Source organism: Schistocerca nitens, chromosome 2 (genome assembly GCF_023898315.1).
Source record: "Schistocerca nitens isolate TAMUIC-IGC-003100 chromosome 2, iqSchNite1.1, whole genome shotgun sequence".
Classification (NCBI taxonomy): domain Eukaryota; kingdom Metazoa; phylum Arthropoda; class Insecta; order Orthoptera; family Acrididae; genus Schistocerca; species Schistocerca nitens.
In genome coordinates, this window is record NC_064615.1 from 458,062,631 (window position 1) to 458,079,154 (window position 16,524).

The 16,524-nt window shown below is 44.1% G+C and overlaps 1 non-coding gene across 1 annotated transcript; it reads left to right on the forward strand.

Annotated features, from left to right (window-relative positions):
- The first annotated feature begins 15,222 nt into the window (after window positions 1-15,222).
- Window positions 15,223-15,296, forward strand: Trnat-ugu (transfer RNA threonine (anticodon UGU)). Its single transcript has one exon. It is a non-coding gene; the product is annotated as a tRNA-Thr (tRNA).
- The last annotated feature ends 1,228 nt before the right edge of the window (window positions 15,297-16,524 follow it).

Sequence of the window (16,524 nt, forward strand, 5' to 3'; positions counted from 1 at the left end):
GCTCAACAGGCGTAGCACACTGAACAGAAGGGTGTCGAGGTCCATGTACATGACACTTACCCGACCCCTGATGACGTACGCAGCTCCTGTCTGGGGATAGGCTGCGCCTACACGCCTGCGCCGTCTGCAGCTCATACAAAACAAAGTACTCAAAATCACAAGCAATGCTCCACGATACACACGCATCGTGGACCTTCACCGGGAATACCGACTTGAGACTCTCACGGAGGTAATCCACAAACTCACCAGAAGACTATACAGAAACTCCAGACATTCGCAGAACCCGTTTATTCTGAATCTGGGGAACTACGACCACAACCATAGATGGAAACATAAAAGACCAAAAGACATACTTGTAAGGACATAACATCTATGGCCAAGCATACGCAAACATAACGGCACAGGCGAGCCCCTGTTAATCAGACGCCATTACTGGATATCCAGCTGAAATACACTGTCGAATAACTGGCACCACACAGGGAAGCCGTACCGTACACTGCATGCAGACAAGCTCCGCACATCCCCCACTACTGTATAACGATCTTGATTGTTCCAGGAATGTAGCAGCTGCAGCAACTGGGACACATCGCCATCGCTTGTCACGGTAATGATGCATGATACCTATACTAACAAATCCAACCTTGCATGATTTATCGCAGCTAGTAAGCCACTACTGCTCTTACTACCCATCCCACTGTCGCAGAGGTTTTTTTTTCCCACGGCACGAGCAATGGCACTTTTTTCCCTCTGCTCTTCAAATCGCTACCCTCACTCGCGTTTCGTCCACTATCTATCACCTGATGGACCGTGTTAATGCGTAGCCTTACCCAGACGCACCGACAACATCACAGCCCAGCATCCTGTGATCCACTTACCAGACAACTAACATGTTTACGGAGGTGACAGTAGAACTTTTGGTTTGGTCACCACGTTGGTGTGGGCGTGGAGGGGCCCCATCTCTATTAAAAAAACCGACACTGAGCTGTTGATGACTGGAAACATGTTGCTTGGTTGGACGAGTCGCGTTTCATATTGTATCGACCGGATGGACGTGTACGGGCATGGAGACAATCTCATGAATCCATGGACCCTGGCGGCCAGAGTGGCCGAGAGGTTCTGGCGCTTCAGTCTGGCACCGCGCGACCGCTACGGTCGCAGTTTCGAATCCTGCCTCGGACATGGATGTGTGTGATGTCCTTTGGTTAGTTAGGTTTAAGTAGTTGTAAGCTCTAGGGGACTGATGACCTCAGATGTTAAGTCCCGTAGTGCTCAGAGCCATTTGAACCATTTTGTTTTGAACCATGGACCCTGTTTGCCAGAAGAGGACTGGTGATGGAGGCTGTGTAATAGTGTGGCACGAGTGCATTCGTAGTTATATGGGACCCCTGATACGTCTAGATACCACTCTGACAGGTGACACGTACGTAAGCATCCTACCTGATCACCTGCATTCATTCATGTCCATTGTGCATTCCGACGAACTTGGGAAATTCCTGCAGGACAATGCGACACCCCATACGTCCAGAATTCCTACAGAGTGGCTCCAGGAACACTCATCTGGGTTTGAGCACTTCCATTGGCCACCAAACTCCCCAGACATGAACATTATTGAGCATATCTGGGATTCCTTGCAAAGTGCTGTTCAGAAGATATCTTCACCCCCTCGTACTCCTACGGATTTATGGACAGTTCTGAAGGACCTCGGGTGTCAGTTCTCTCCAGCACTACTTCAGAAATTAGTCTAGTCCCTGCCACTTCATGTTGCGGTGCCTCTGCGTGCTCTCGGGGCCCAACACGGTATTGGGCATGTCCCAGTTTCTTTGGCTCTTCAGTGTAGAGTACATAGTGAGTGTGCAAGGCATCAACTGATTAGTGAGCATTGTGAAAGACCATGGAGACTCCCTCGCGCTCGCATGTCACAACGTTGCCAGCACTTGAAAGTTTGAAAGGGGCATTATTGTGCGATCGCATGAGACCGACCACACAAATTCTTCAATATTCAGTATGTCATCAGGTCACTTCTCTTAGCAATTCAGGGAACTCTGACGGTACAGCTATACGTAAAAGGTAACCAGCGTGTGTTGACTTCCATAAGTCAATGCGCTGTACCATCCTTCTAAAGGAAGACTCTCGTCTTCTGACGGCACATGGCTCTATGAACTGCGTGCATGGCGTTGAGGAACTCTCTTGGCGAGCAATATACGCAGCTGTGTCCCCATTCGAACATGTGTGGCACCTTCTGAGTCGTCAATTCTATCCAAGAGCCAATATCAAGGAATGAGAGTCAGTTACATTTTTGAGCAGATTTTGTCAGAAAAGGGTACAATGGCTGCATGCTTCACATCCCAGTCAAATGAGCTTGCGTATCCAGGCCCACTGCTTTTAAACACCTTTCTGATAACCGTATGGCCGACTTAAATATTTTGAAAGGTTTCTGGGAACGTGCACGGTATCTGTAAAGAAAGTCGCACGTAAGACGCCAGTGTGCCAATTCTAGAGTATGAGAACAAACACCGAACTAATCTAGAGGTACGCTGCTACAATTGTTACAGGGGCATCATGGCAATAAGATAATGGAAACTATTGCGTACAGAAACATATAGACAACCATATTCACTCGCTCAGTACGTGAATGGAATAGGAAAGAAAATGGCTAACACTGGTATGAAGTGTTTTACTCCAAGAAGTGACTAGTGGCTTACGGAGCATATACATATATCAGATGTACCTCAACAGCATTGAGAAAATTATAAAGACTCGACGGAACAACTTTATGTCAACAGATAATGCATAAGACACTAAAAAAATTGAAACATCAGGAAGTAACACTAAACTGGACTCTATTGCATTATTGCGTAGATCGCTCTTGACCAAACTGAAACAAGAACTGAAGAGCTGTAACTACATTTTGACATAACTTCAAGGATTTTCATAGGACTGTGGTAATTTTATACCGTGGATATAGACCGGGTTGCTGTTTTATTTATATCATACCAGAAGAACAACTCAAACATTTTCCTACATAAAGGCCTTATAGCCACCAACCTCCTCAAATCCAGGTCTAAGCAACGTGCAAAACAAAATCAAAAGAGAGTTACGGAAGGACATAACCAGAAAGATTCAACTTGTAAACTTTGCTTCGCATTAATCAGAGTGAGGACAGCCTAGCATTTCTGGCTTTGGGAGCCATAGTATGCACTCCCAAACGTCACTTAATAACTGAGAAGGATAATAAACTGAAGTGTGACGAAAGAGTTGGGGTGAGATGTAAACTTTCTTTCATTTATTGACATTTCTTTAAGATAAGTAACTTAGAACTCATTGACAATAATGCCAACGATCCTCAATAGTAGGCTGTACACAATATTTAGATTTTTTTTTCAGTTTCGGTGATTTATGCAATGCGTGAGAAGCACTTGGTGTGCCTTGACCATGCCAACAATGAGCAGCCAGTGAAATGTTTGGGGCTGACCATAACAGTCGTAGACTGGATGAAGTCGAGTGGACACACAGTTAGCGGTACCTGCACCGTTTGCTATAGACAAGGTCGCATGTATAACATCTTCTTTCCACAATGATTATGTAAATATTAATGTACGCGACTCTTTGAGCAATGCAGAGTAGAATTTGTAAATAGGTAGCTATTTTGTCAAGTGATTTATGTAAAGTTTTATGAACAAGTATTGACATTGTTAACTGTGAACTGTATTATATGTGACATTGTAGTCAAACTTTTGTAATATCGGTTGTAAGGTGTTTACTGCTTCGTCTGCTACTTTGATCTAATTAAAACCAATGGCATCCGTTAACTAAATTTAACATTGAGAACCTTAGCCAACTCACTAGTAACTTACTTTCATCCTCGCATAAAGAGTGACGATCTCAACGACCTATGTGCTGTTTCTGTGCAGGGACATCAGTAGAAGATACCAGGTTGGTGGACAATTAGAACGTTTGTGTTGTGCCTTGATGCTACATGTTATGCATTTGAGTACAAATGTTAACAGGAGCATGTAATCTGTAGCAGTACAAAGGAAGAAATATGTAGGATGCTAGGACGCTAGCTGCACCGAAGACTGACTTCATACCATGTAGCTGCAAAGGTAAATCAGTTCTCAAACAATTAGTGCCAACATCATAGTAGTACTCCACTCTCTTATACACTCATGTCCAGAAAAAACAGAACACCTTGAACCACTGGAGACAGGACATTCATTTTCACAGGAAATGTACCGGGTGATCAAAAGGTCAGTATAAATTTGAAAACTGAATAAATCACGGAATAATGTAGATAGAGATGTACAAATTGACACACATGCTTGGAATGACATGGGGTTTTATTAAAACCAAAAAAATACAAAAGTTCAAAAAATATCCGACAGATGGCGCTTCATCTGATCAGAATAGCAATAATTAGCGTAACAAAGTAAGACAAAGCAAAGATGATGTTCTTTACAGGAAATGCTCAATATGTCCACCATCATTCCTCAACAATAGCTGTAGTCGAGGAATAATGTTGTGAACAGCACTGTAAAGCATGTCCAGAGTTATGGTGAGGCATTGGCGTCGGATGTTGTCTTTCAGCATCCCTATAGATGTCAGTTGATCACGATACACTTGCGATTTCAGGTAGCCCCAAAGCCAATAATAGCACGGACTGAGGTCTGGGGACCTGGGAGGCCAAGCATGACGAAAGTGGCGGCTGAGCACACGATCATCGCCAAACGACGCGTGCAAGAGATCTTTCATGTGTCTTTGTTTTTTCTTTTTTTGGTTCTGATAAAATCCCATGTCATTCCAAGCACGTGTGTCAATTTTTACCTCTCTATCTACATTATTCCGTTGTTTATTAAGTTTTCAAATTTATACTGACGTTTTGATCACCTGGTACATTAGTATGTTCTGCAGAAAAGATCAGTAGTTGAACCCCGTCGGCCTGCGGGTTCAAGTGTATATCGATATCGCGGCGCAACACCACCTACCGGTAAAATGTGCCTGCGGCTCTTCTTGTCGCTATAAGCCGCATCTGTGTAACATGGACAGACGTGCAAGATGCCCCGCAGACGTATGCGTGAACGTACCGTAGAATCAGTGAGTATGAAATAGTGCACATTATCGGCACGAGAGAATGTGATCATCCATACAGAACATGGCAGCTCATGTTGGGATGAAGTGTTTCAGCAGTACAATCGATGTGCACAGAGTAATTCTCGGAAGGCAGTAGGACACCACGAGATGGGTCAGGTCACACCACCCAGACTCCTAATTGAAATGCAATTGTATGATCGATCTGTGTCCTTCTCGGTTCTGGCGCAACAGTGGAACAGTAGAACAGTGGAACACATCGTACACCAACAGGTCTGACAGTCATTTGTCATTTATTATGGCATGGGTTACTTGAGTAGTGGTGCTAGGGGGTTTCTGGTGCAGATAATTTGTTCAAAATGGCGGCTGTGTCCCCCCTCATTCACCCTATATGACATCATGCCCCCCCTACCCCTGTAAAAGGCGAGAAATTTTGGCGGGAAAGTAGGGCAGTTGGGCTACCTAACTTCCCCTACCCTCCCACCACTCCTGTGCCCCCCCCCCCACCTTCCTCTTCTCCTATGACATCGCCCTATCCAGCTGCCAGAGAGGAAGGCTAGGTTAGTGTACATTACTTATTTTTGGTGGGAAACAGTGATGCTGTCCTGGAGAGAGAGGAATGACGTTTTGTTTATTTATTGCTCAATTGGGCTACCTCCAGCAACCTAACTCAGAGATGTGTGTATGTTCACCTCAACATATAGGGGACGACTGAGCTAGTTTACACTACATCCTACATCCACTAGAGGGCGCTGCTGGCCTTCCCACCCCTACCCTCACTCCTACGACGTCAGCCATCCAACACCACCACCACACCCCTGCAAATGGTGGGAAATGGTCAGTCTGTACAGATGTAGGAGAGGAAGGTTAGGTTAGTGTACTTTATTTATTTTGGGTGGGAAGTAAAGCTCAGCCCTAATTGCATAATTACTCATAAAGATCAGTCATAATTACACATCTGTATGTATAGCACTACACAACGAGTGTCTAAAATTGCAATGCACCTCAAAAATTGATGATGTCATATGACTGGTGTTGTCCTGCTGGTAAAAAAATTCAAAGCACCACTCGAAACTAGTAACAGACAAACTTAAAATAAATAGCAAATCTACATAGAACGCTCCCCTTACCTACAAGTTAAAATAAATCTCTCAGCATTGAAAAATATATTTCATTCTCCAAACGAATGATGCCTAGAATTACGCTTCCTTCCTCAACTTCCAGAAACATGTTGACACTTGCCTCTGAGGGATATCACCTGATCAGTATTTCCCAATGGCGTAAAATATCAACTTGCGACCAGGAAGGGGGTCTTCTGATACGAATATGTGGATAGTATGCCAAAACTCGATGAAACAAGACGACCTGACGTAGTTGCATTCTCCAGTAATCTCATGGGCGAAACCATTAGGGATGCAGAGTGTGAACATGCTGTGAATGTCTGGAAATTATTTAATATCTCAACTTTGGGCGAATATGTAAAATTGTACATGGACACACATGTACGTTTGCTTGTGGACATTTTCGAGAAATTCTGTACTGTATGCATGACCACATACAAACTCGACCCTGCCTTTTATTACACAGAACCTGGATTGTCTTAGGATTCAATGCTCAAGAAAACGAACAAAACCATAGAGCTATTGACTGACATGGACATGCTTCTTTTCTTTGAGCGAAGGATCCGTGGGAGACTTCACCATGTGTCCATAGTGACGCCAAGGCAAATAACCCGCACAAGGGTGAGATGTTCAGTGCAGACAATGAGTCTAGTTGTATCATGTATTTGGATGTGAATAACTGCGATTGGCGATTTTCAGTGTGTACCCAAATAAGATCTCAGTGGATTAGGTGAGATATTTAAGAAAAATGGCGTGGTAAATTATTCTGATGTAGGGTATATTATGGAGGTATATCTCGCATACCCAGTTAGTTTGTATAATGCACATGGGAACTTGCCGCTATGGCCAGAGTGACTAGTTTGGTGAGGCTCAGGTTCCTTCCCGAAGCTGCTGACAACGGTAGAGACAGGCAGAGGTGTATTATTCATTACTGTAACCTCCAGTAGTGTCTTCGGTTAGGGATGATCCTGGTTGGAATTAGGCATGCTGTCTCCTTCAAACAGGAACCCTAGTTGAAGGAGTATATTGATTTGAACGTGAGAGAGAGGGATTCCGTGACAGGTGACTTTGAAAAAGATTTTTTTTTAAATTAATGAATAAATCAGTTTTCGGCAAACCTATGGAGAATTTAAGAAATAGCCGCGATATTCTTATGAGAACCAAATGCGATGGACATTATGGCGTAAGAAAATGCACTGCCAGACCAAATTTCAAATGGGTCACCATATTCAAAAATAATTTTGTCGCTGTGGAGATGGCGGAGGTTGCAGTAGTTCTCGAAACTTCTCTACGTGAGGATGTCGCTAGACCAAAGATATTTTATGTGGATACAGATAGCTTCGTGCATTGGATGAAGAACTGTGATCCACATGAAGTAATTAGGTACTATGGCAGTCAATTCGACACGTTTTCATACACACGACAGATAATCGTTACAGCATTGTTCTGCAAAACAAGCGGTTTATAGGTCGCATGAAAGATGAGGTAAATGGATTGCCGATTGTAAGTCTTTAAGTTTAAGATCCACGGTGTATTCGTACCACGCATTGGGAGTTGCCGCCTAGAGGCAGTGTGCGTTGTTTTGTGTCAAGAGCCCCCACGTCTGAAGATTAGTTACGGTGCCTGCGCAGTGGAGTCCAAGGTGCTCCACCACAGCCACAGCACATGGGGCGGCAAACTAGCATTCAATCACGAGGACATGAGACGTACACTGTGCTGCAGTCTAAACTCAGGCTGTAACCTCATGACGATAAGTGGGTAATTTGTGAGGACGGGATTGAAACCAGCCCATATACACACTACTCACTTCATGGCGTCGGTGGAGGGAATGATGGGGAGTGAATCAGGGTGTGAAAGGAATGATTGTGCGTGGAACAGTATGTTCGTTTATTATAGTGTGTAAATAGTACTAGACTGCACATTGTGTGTGCTGTAGTGTAAATAGTTTTTCTTTTCTTGCACACCAAACCGTGGAAATATTTCTTTTTCATGGACACTGTGTGTGCCACGTTTTCACTGCACACCAGGTGTCTCTTGTATAAATGGTTTTGCTGTATCTATATAGAAAAAAATCAAAAGCTGATATAATGTTTAAAATATTATATAAAAAATATGTAGGAAAAAATTTAACTGCTGTAAGCATAGAATTGTATCTTTGACTACCGATAGTCGCCTCTCTGCCGAGCTCAGAGCACCAGCGGGGAGTCGTGGTGTAGCGTTCGTGGAGCGTATGCGGGGTGTTGTGTTGCCGTGGCTGCGGCGCGTATACTGCAAGTTATGGTGAAGTAATTGAAAATGTTTGTCACACAAGTTTTGCGTTTAATTTCAGTGTTGACGACGCAGTATCAATGTTTATACAAAAGGTGATGTTTCTCGGTTTCGTGTGTCGTGTCGGGAGAACAACAATCAACCGCATCGCGACGGTTACGATAAAATAGTGTGGATTGGTATGATACTAATTGCAAGTTCTAAATGAAAGAAACACATATCGTTTTGACTGGCTGAATATCTCGAACGCAGATACCATCTCGTTCGTATATCGTAACCGAAATTTTATGGAGCATCCGCGTGGCAATTCGCTTACGTGCACGCTCCTGTTATAAGCTATTGAATTGTTTAGTACTGTTGGAAGAACTGTGTCAAGCGTCGACTGATAAAACATCCGTTGAACAGTGATTATTTTATATTCTGTGCACCGTGTTTTTGCATTCGATGTCATCACTCAGACAGCAGCCTTATACGCACAACGGACACGTACTTGGAGTATAAATACTTATCACGTCCATTGTGGAATAATGTTAATTGTGAACAGTGGATCCCCACCCTGTGCGAGTGTTTAACAGAATACAGTGAATTCTACCAGATCAACTTGGTATTGTTGGTGTGAGTGGCTCCTCTCCCTGCTAGACAATAGTTATTACAGGACACATCAAATGGTTCAAATGGCTCTGAACACTATGGGACTTAACATCTATGGTCATCAGTCCCCTGGAACTTAGAACTACTTAAACCTAACTAACCTAACGACATCACACACATCCATGCCCGAGGCAGGATTCGAACCTGCGACCGTTGCGGTCGCGCGGTTCCGAACTGAGCGCATAGAACCGCTAGACCACCGCGGCCGGCCAGGACACATCATAGCAGGCAGTGTAGAGAGCAGCAGATCAACCGCCGCGGGCAGGACAAGGTACGTGGGTTTAGGCACGCGGTCTTGAAATATCCAGCCCTGTCCCTGTGTCTAGGGAGTGTTGTACAGTCTCGAGTGCTAAAGGCTAGCTTTTATTAGTACTGCATACCTACCCCCTTTCCTCCCGGGCGTGTTACATGGCGACATGCGTTCCCAGGACTCGTAATCTTCGGCCATGAGGTGTCGATTTATTCGAAAACGAAAACAGTGAATAACATTTAGAAGCAGTGACCGTATTTTTTATTGTTGTGTGACATCTGACCGACTGTGGGCGCTGCGGACCAAAAGGTTTAAGTTATAGCAATTCTACTAGTCTGTTACGGAGTGTAGTGCAAAGATCCTGTGTTGGAGAGTATTTCTACTATTGCATGCTACATCATCTGCGACGCGGACGGCACGTATGAGCAACACGAACAACTTCAACCATACCATTGCTGCATTTCGCCGACCGGCCAGCGGGTAGCAGTGCTAATCGACACAGCAACCGCTGGAGCTGGTGTGAAGTCAGGGCCGTACACGCCGATGGGCAGTCAACAACTTAAGTCTTACACAGCACGGCGATTCTTCGCGTATTTAAAGAATACCATAGCGTAACTGACAGGCAATGCAGACTTTGTCCAGAGAATTTCATGCAAATAGTGTTTAATGATTACAGTGGAAGCAACTTGCAACACTGACAGGATAATCTGTTAATGGGTACTAGTTCACAATGAAGACTTACTTAGATAATCTCAGGGAATGCAGCCAGAGTTGATATAATACAGTGGAGGCAACTTATCGTATTGGCATTACACTTCGACACTGGTCAATTAGTGCAGTTAAGTTAAACGTCATTGCCCAGTCCTGCTGTAGTAGCCCATGCAATATGCTAATGTAATGCTATAGCAGCAGTGAGTCTTTTGTGTAAATATAAGTGTACTTTTGTGACATTGATTCTAAGTGTGTCTGGTGTGCTTCTTAGAACCAAACACGGCATTGAAGAGATGCGGCATTGCCAATTGGCTTATTGTTTTGTTTGTGTACTGTGCAGGAGCGTTACTGTTATTTAGTCTTCACACTTTTTTTTCTTTTCCCTCCTTTTCCATTTTCTTGCTTGTGTGACGTAAGTAATTCATGATATCAGCTAATGAGATCAATGCAACAGCGATGGTCAGGAATGGAGATGGAGACTCGTCAGGTGAAAGCAGTCCAATAGAGAGGACGGGTAGTAGTACTGAAATATTAAGAGATTCTGATATGGGAGATTGTAGTTTGTCGTTTGAAATGGGATGCCATGGTGCTGTGTCGTCACCAATCGTGTGTACACCCAGACGAGAGGAGTATAGGCCTGACTCTGACATGTTCACAACATTAATGAGTATGCTGAACAGGGGATTCGAGGAAACTAATAGGCAGCTTGGCCAAACTAATAGGCAGATTGACCAAAATAGCAGATGTAGAGAAGAAACTAGTAAGCAAATGAAAGATGACAACGATCGACTGGAAGCAGCCATAAAGAAAGTGAGGGACGAGTGTAATAAAAAGGTAGACACACTTACGTCTTGATTAGATCAACAGGCCTTAGAGCAGGCGAAACGTTTTGACAAGGTTGAAGCTGAATTCAGTGAGGTAAAACAAGAACTAGGGAAAATGGTTGATAAAGAATTTGAAAGACTGGATGGAGAGGTGCATGAGTGTATCCCACGCCCGGGTTCCCGGGTTCGATTCCCGGCGGGGTCAGGGATTTTCTCTGCCTCGTGATGGCTGGGTGTTGTGTGCTGTCCTTAGGTTAGTTAGGTTTAAGTAGTTCTAAGTTCTAGGGGACTGATGACCATAGATGTTAAGTCCCATAGTGCTCAGAGCCATTTGAACCATTTTGCAGGAGTGTAAATACAAGGTGCAAGCTGTTGTGCTGAATCAAGATGCTTATGTACGCCGTGTAGAGCAGGTTTGCAATGAATTATTCAAGACCCAGTCACTAGTGGGTCAACAGGTTAAAAATGAAGTAAAATCGTTATTATACAATGGACGCGTAACAGGAGGCAGCATACTTGGCATACAAAATGACGAGATTTTTCTTAGTGTTGGGAATTTTAGAAATTTTGATCTAAACGGAAAATGGCATCCGAGGGACTATTTACACTAATGTAAGGGTGTGATGCCTGAACTATGGGATGAACAGCGGAAGATACGCTTTGTTGTATCGACAATGGAAGGCGAAGCTGGTACTTGGGGAATGAGGACAAAAATACGACACATGTGTGAAGTTTGAGAGCGAGTTTTTAAAGCAATATTGGTCTCTGCGAAGGCAGAATGATGTGCGAAACAGCTTATGCCAAGGTGTAAGGTTTGATAGAGGTCGCGACTGGAACCTAAAGAAGTTTTTCGAAGATTATTATGAAAGAAACATGTATTTAGATGAGCCAATCAAGACGGAGGCCATGGTATCCTTGATCAAATGTAAATGGTTGAAATGGCTCTGAGCACTATGGGACTTAACTTCCGAGGTCATCGGTCCCCTAGAACTTAGAACTACTTAAACCTAACTAACGTAAGGACATCACACACACCCATGCCCGAGGCAGGATTCGAACCTGCGACCGTAGCGGTCGCACGGTTCCAGACTGTAGCGCCTAGAACCGCTCGGCCACACCGGCCGGCGATCAAATGTAAACTACCAGTAACAGTTCAAGAGAAGTTGCAGGCGATTCCTAATGACGACGCAGAGGCGATTAAGTCGGCTTTGGGACAGCTAGATACACTGTATGAACGAGGAACTGAGGAAGGTGTGCCAGGGAACAGTGAGAGGAATGTTGGTTTGTGATCGCGTAATGATAGAGTGTATAGTGGTTATCATGGGAATCAAGAGGATGACAGAAGATTTGAACGTAGTTTTCGTGGTCGTGGAGGTTCAAATGGTTCAAATGGCTCTGAGCACTATGGGACTTAACATCTGAGGTCATCAGTCCCGTAGAACTTAGAATTACTTAAACCTAACTAACCTAAGGACATCACACACATCCATGCTCGAGGCAGGATTCGAACCTGCGACCGTAGGTGTCGCGCGGTTCCAGACCGAAGCGCCTAGAACCGCTCGGCCACACCGGCCGACTCGTGGAGGTTACTGAGGACAACACGGTGGGTACCGACACCTTCACAACACAGAGTGCATGTCAATTCAGGAATTTGAGTCAGATGACAGGACGCGGAATGTGGACAACGACCATGACATGTTACGGCGTGACAAGAGTGTGGGAAACAAGATGAAGTTCCTGATGCGACTCAGTCAGGGACAAATGACATAGGTCCAGCACTTATAATAATATGCAAAATAAGAGATTCAACTGCTGTGATCGATGACTTGATGGAGGAAAATGGCGAAGAATCTGATGAGAAATTACAGCCTGTAGTAGAAGTGGAAATTTTTGGAACAGGAATAGATGTTTTGGTTGATTCACGTAGCCAAGTTAATGCTGTGTGCCAAAAGCTACACACAGCAGATATCAGAGAAGGGAAGAAACATACCATACTTTCAAGTGCATGGTATATGTATTACGGCTGCTGTGGGTGTGAAAAGCAATATAATTTAGGAGCAAATCTTAATCACGATGAGGCTCAGTGGTAAAGATTATGATGTAGCACCACTTGTCGTGCCGTGGTTAGCATTACCCATAATTTTGGGTGTTGACTGGTTAACGGAGCAAAAGGCTCGACTGCATTTTGGAAGAGGTTGTATGAAGTGCAAAGACAAGGAAAGGAAGCTGTCATTGACTTTAAAGGGAGAATCAATGTTAGGGAATTGCTAGAAATGACTGAGTTATGCAGTTTAACTGATTTGCAATTAGCACCACAAAGTAATACAAGGGGAGGCCCAGCAGCGTTATGGAAGAAGCAATGGAGATGGGAACGCAAGGCAGACACAGACGATTTTTTTTTAGCAGAAACTCCATCCCCTAGGACGACAAAACCAGGTGGAAATGGAAGGTCTGATAGAGAACCTGAAGAGGCACAAGCGAGTTTTTTCGAGTGAGCCAGGGATGATAAAGACGACAGAAGGTAAACTGCAGGTGATGGAACATGAGCCATTTTTTGTACGACCACATGCGATTCCACAGTCAAAGCGTGGGGCAGTGGAGGAGGAGATCCAGAAGATGCTAAGGGTGAAGGTTATCGACCGGTCGACCAGTCAGTATAATAACCGATTATTTGTTGTAGAGAAACGTAATGGTGATGTCAGAACTGTACTGGATGAATTCCCAGTAAACAAGGTAATAATTCCACAACTGGATGGACCCGAGAACTTAGATGACTTACTCCAGAGATTTAATGAGGAAAATATGTTAAGTCGTACTGATCTGAGATCTGGGTATTGGCAGATTCCCCTACAGAAGGACTCTAGGCAATACACCACATTCCTGTATGGAGGAAGGAGCAACCAATACCGTGTGCTACCGTTTGGTCTCAATATTTCTACCTCCGCTTTTGTGAGACCACTGGACAAGGGTCTTGGTGAACATTTAATTAAAAAGGTGGACATTTATGTTGATGATATTTTAATTGCAACCAGAACTTGGGAAGAACATATGAGGGTAGTCGAAGTGGTGCTCATAGCCTTTGAAAGGGCAGCTGTCACAGCAAACTTAGAGAAGGCAGAATTCCGCAAGGACGAAGTCCGGTTTCTAGGAAGGAATCAAGTCCGATGACACAAAATTACAAGCAGTTGAAGATTTTCCAGCTCTGTGTTGTAAAAACAGCTAAGAGGATTCCTTGGGTTATGCAGTTGGTATAGGAAGCTCGTTAGTGGGCAGTCGCTTAACAACCCACATCTCTTGAAATTGATAAAGAACAAGGTGTTGTGGGAATGGACTAAGGGGTGCCAGCAGGATTTTGAGAAGATTAAGCAACAGCTATGTGATCCGCAATTACTTTATCACCCGTATTTGAATAAAGACTTGTACCTCGCCTGTGATAGTTCGGATTTTGGATTGGGTACGCAATTATACCAAGTGGATGAGGCTGATCCTGAAAACATTAAAACCATTGCATTTGCCAGCAGGGCCCTGACAAAATGGGAGAGACGATACACTATAATAGAGAGAGGCACTTTCAGTCCTCTGGGGGTTTATCGAATTCAGATGCTATTTGGCAGGCAGAATCACTAAGGTTGTAAAGGACTACAAGGCGTTGTCTTTCCTGCTTGAGAGCAAGCTACGAGTATATGATAGACTAAATGATGACTAACTCACAATCTCAGCTCCGGCAGGTGTTGTTGTTATACCTCGATGTGGACAGCTGAAAATGTGTGCCCCGACCGGGACTCGAACCCGGGATCTCCTGCTTACATGGCAGACGCCCTATCCATCTGAGCCACCGAGGACACAGATGAATAGCGCAACTGCAGGGACTTGTCCCTTACACGCTCCCCGTGAGACTCACATTCCCAACTGTCCACAATTATACATATGTATTGTACCTTATAGACATTTGCCCACCCACTCATTACTCGCGCACGCTTTGGCGATTCCCGTAAGAGTTTGGGTAACCTGTGCGCATTCGCACAGACGAAGGTCGATGGCTGGGTAGCCTTTAACTATATATACGAAGACAGTAACTTGTTCTCGAAAGAACAGTTCCTGTTGATGACCGTGCAGCTTTTCCCTGGAATAAATGATGACTAACTCACAATCTCAGCTGCCGACAGGTGTTGATGTTATACCTCGAGTAACGAGTGGGTGGGCAAATGTCTATAAGGCACAATACATATGTAGAATTGTGGACAGGTGGGAATGTGAGTCTCACGGGGAGCGTGCAAGGGACAAGTCCCTGCAGTTGCGCTATTCATCTGTGTCCTCGGTGGCTCAGATGGATAGAGCGTCTGCCATGTAAGCAGAAGATCCCGGGTTCGAGTCCCGGTCGGGGCACACATTTTCAGCTGTCCACTTCGAGGTATAACAACAACACCTGTCGGCAGCTGAGATTGTGAGTTAGTCATCATTTATTCCAGGGAAAAGCTGCACGGTCATCAACAGTAACTGTTCTTGCGAGAACTAGTTACTGTCTTCGTATATATATATATATATATATATATATATATATATATATATATATATATGATAGACACCTCACTAGATGGGCACTCGCCTTGCAAGAATATCAGTTTAGCGTTATCTACCGACCTGGAAACCAAAATATCATGCCAGAGGATGCCACCGGGTGTTGAAGACGTCAATGTGAGTAGTCCGCGAGAGTGGTAATTGAGAATTAACTTGGTAAAAGGCCCCCAATATGAATCCTTTGAGACCAAGTTGCTAAAGAACATTAAAAGGGAACAAAATCAATATTCTTCACTGAAGGGTGTCACGGTGAAGTGTGGCTGTGAAGGAGAAGAGAACTTGAGAAGGTACTATTTGATTCAGCAATGTACTCTGTATCGGCGTGTGGATGAGTCGTCACAAGATTGGAGATTGTGTATTCCAGAACATGACATCGAAAAGGTGGTGTGGTACACACATTTCAGTAATGCCCATTTTGGCGCAGATAAGTGTTTAGTGAAACTCAAGAAGGAGTGCATATTTTTTGGTATGAATACCAAGATTCGCAAGATTCTACGAACATGTGTTGTATGTCAGAAGGCGAAGACGACTAATGTCAGACACCGAGGACCTATGCACCCCATAATTCCAAAAGCCATCTAGGATATTGTGGCTGTCGATTTTCTCGGTTCTCTACCGCAATCCCGTGGCAATTGCACACATCTTATGGTAATATTAGAGGTGTGTTCAAAGTATGTGAAGTTCTACCCACTAAGGAGAGCAAATGATCAGGTAAAGTCCAGTAAACTGGAGAACCATTACTTTATAAATGTGTGCAAACCCAAACAAAGTCTGACATACAATGGTCCACAGTTTTTTTCAAGAGAATGGAAGGAGATGCTACAGGGGAATAGTGTCGAACAAGTCTTAATAGCAAAAAACAGACCGGCATCCAATCTGGCAGCGAGAATTAAGATGGAAGTAAACCTCATGTGTCGTACTTATTGCCACCGCAAGCAGTAAATGGAAACATTGTTTAGGGGACTTCGAAGGAGTAATCAACAGTATGCCTCATGCCATTACGGGATTAGCACCATGCGAAATTCTGCTTAACCAG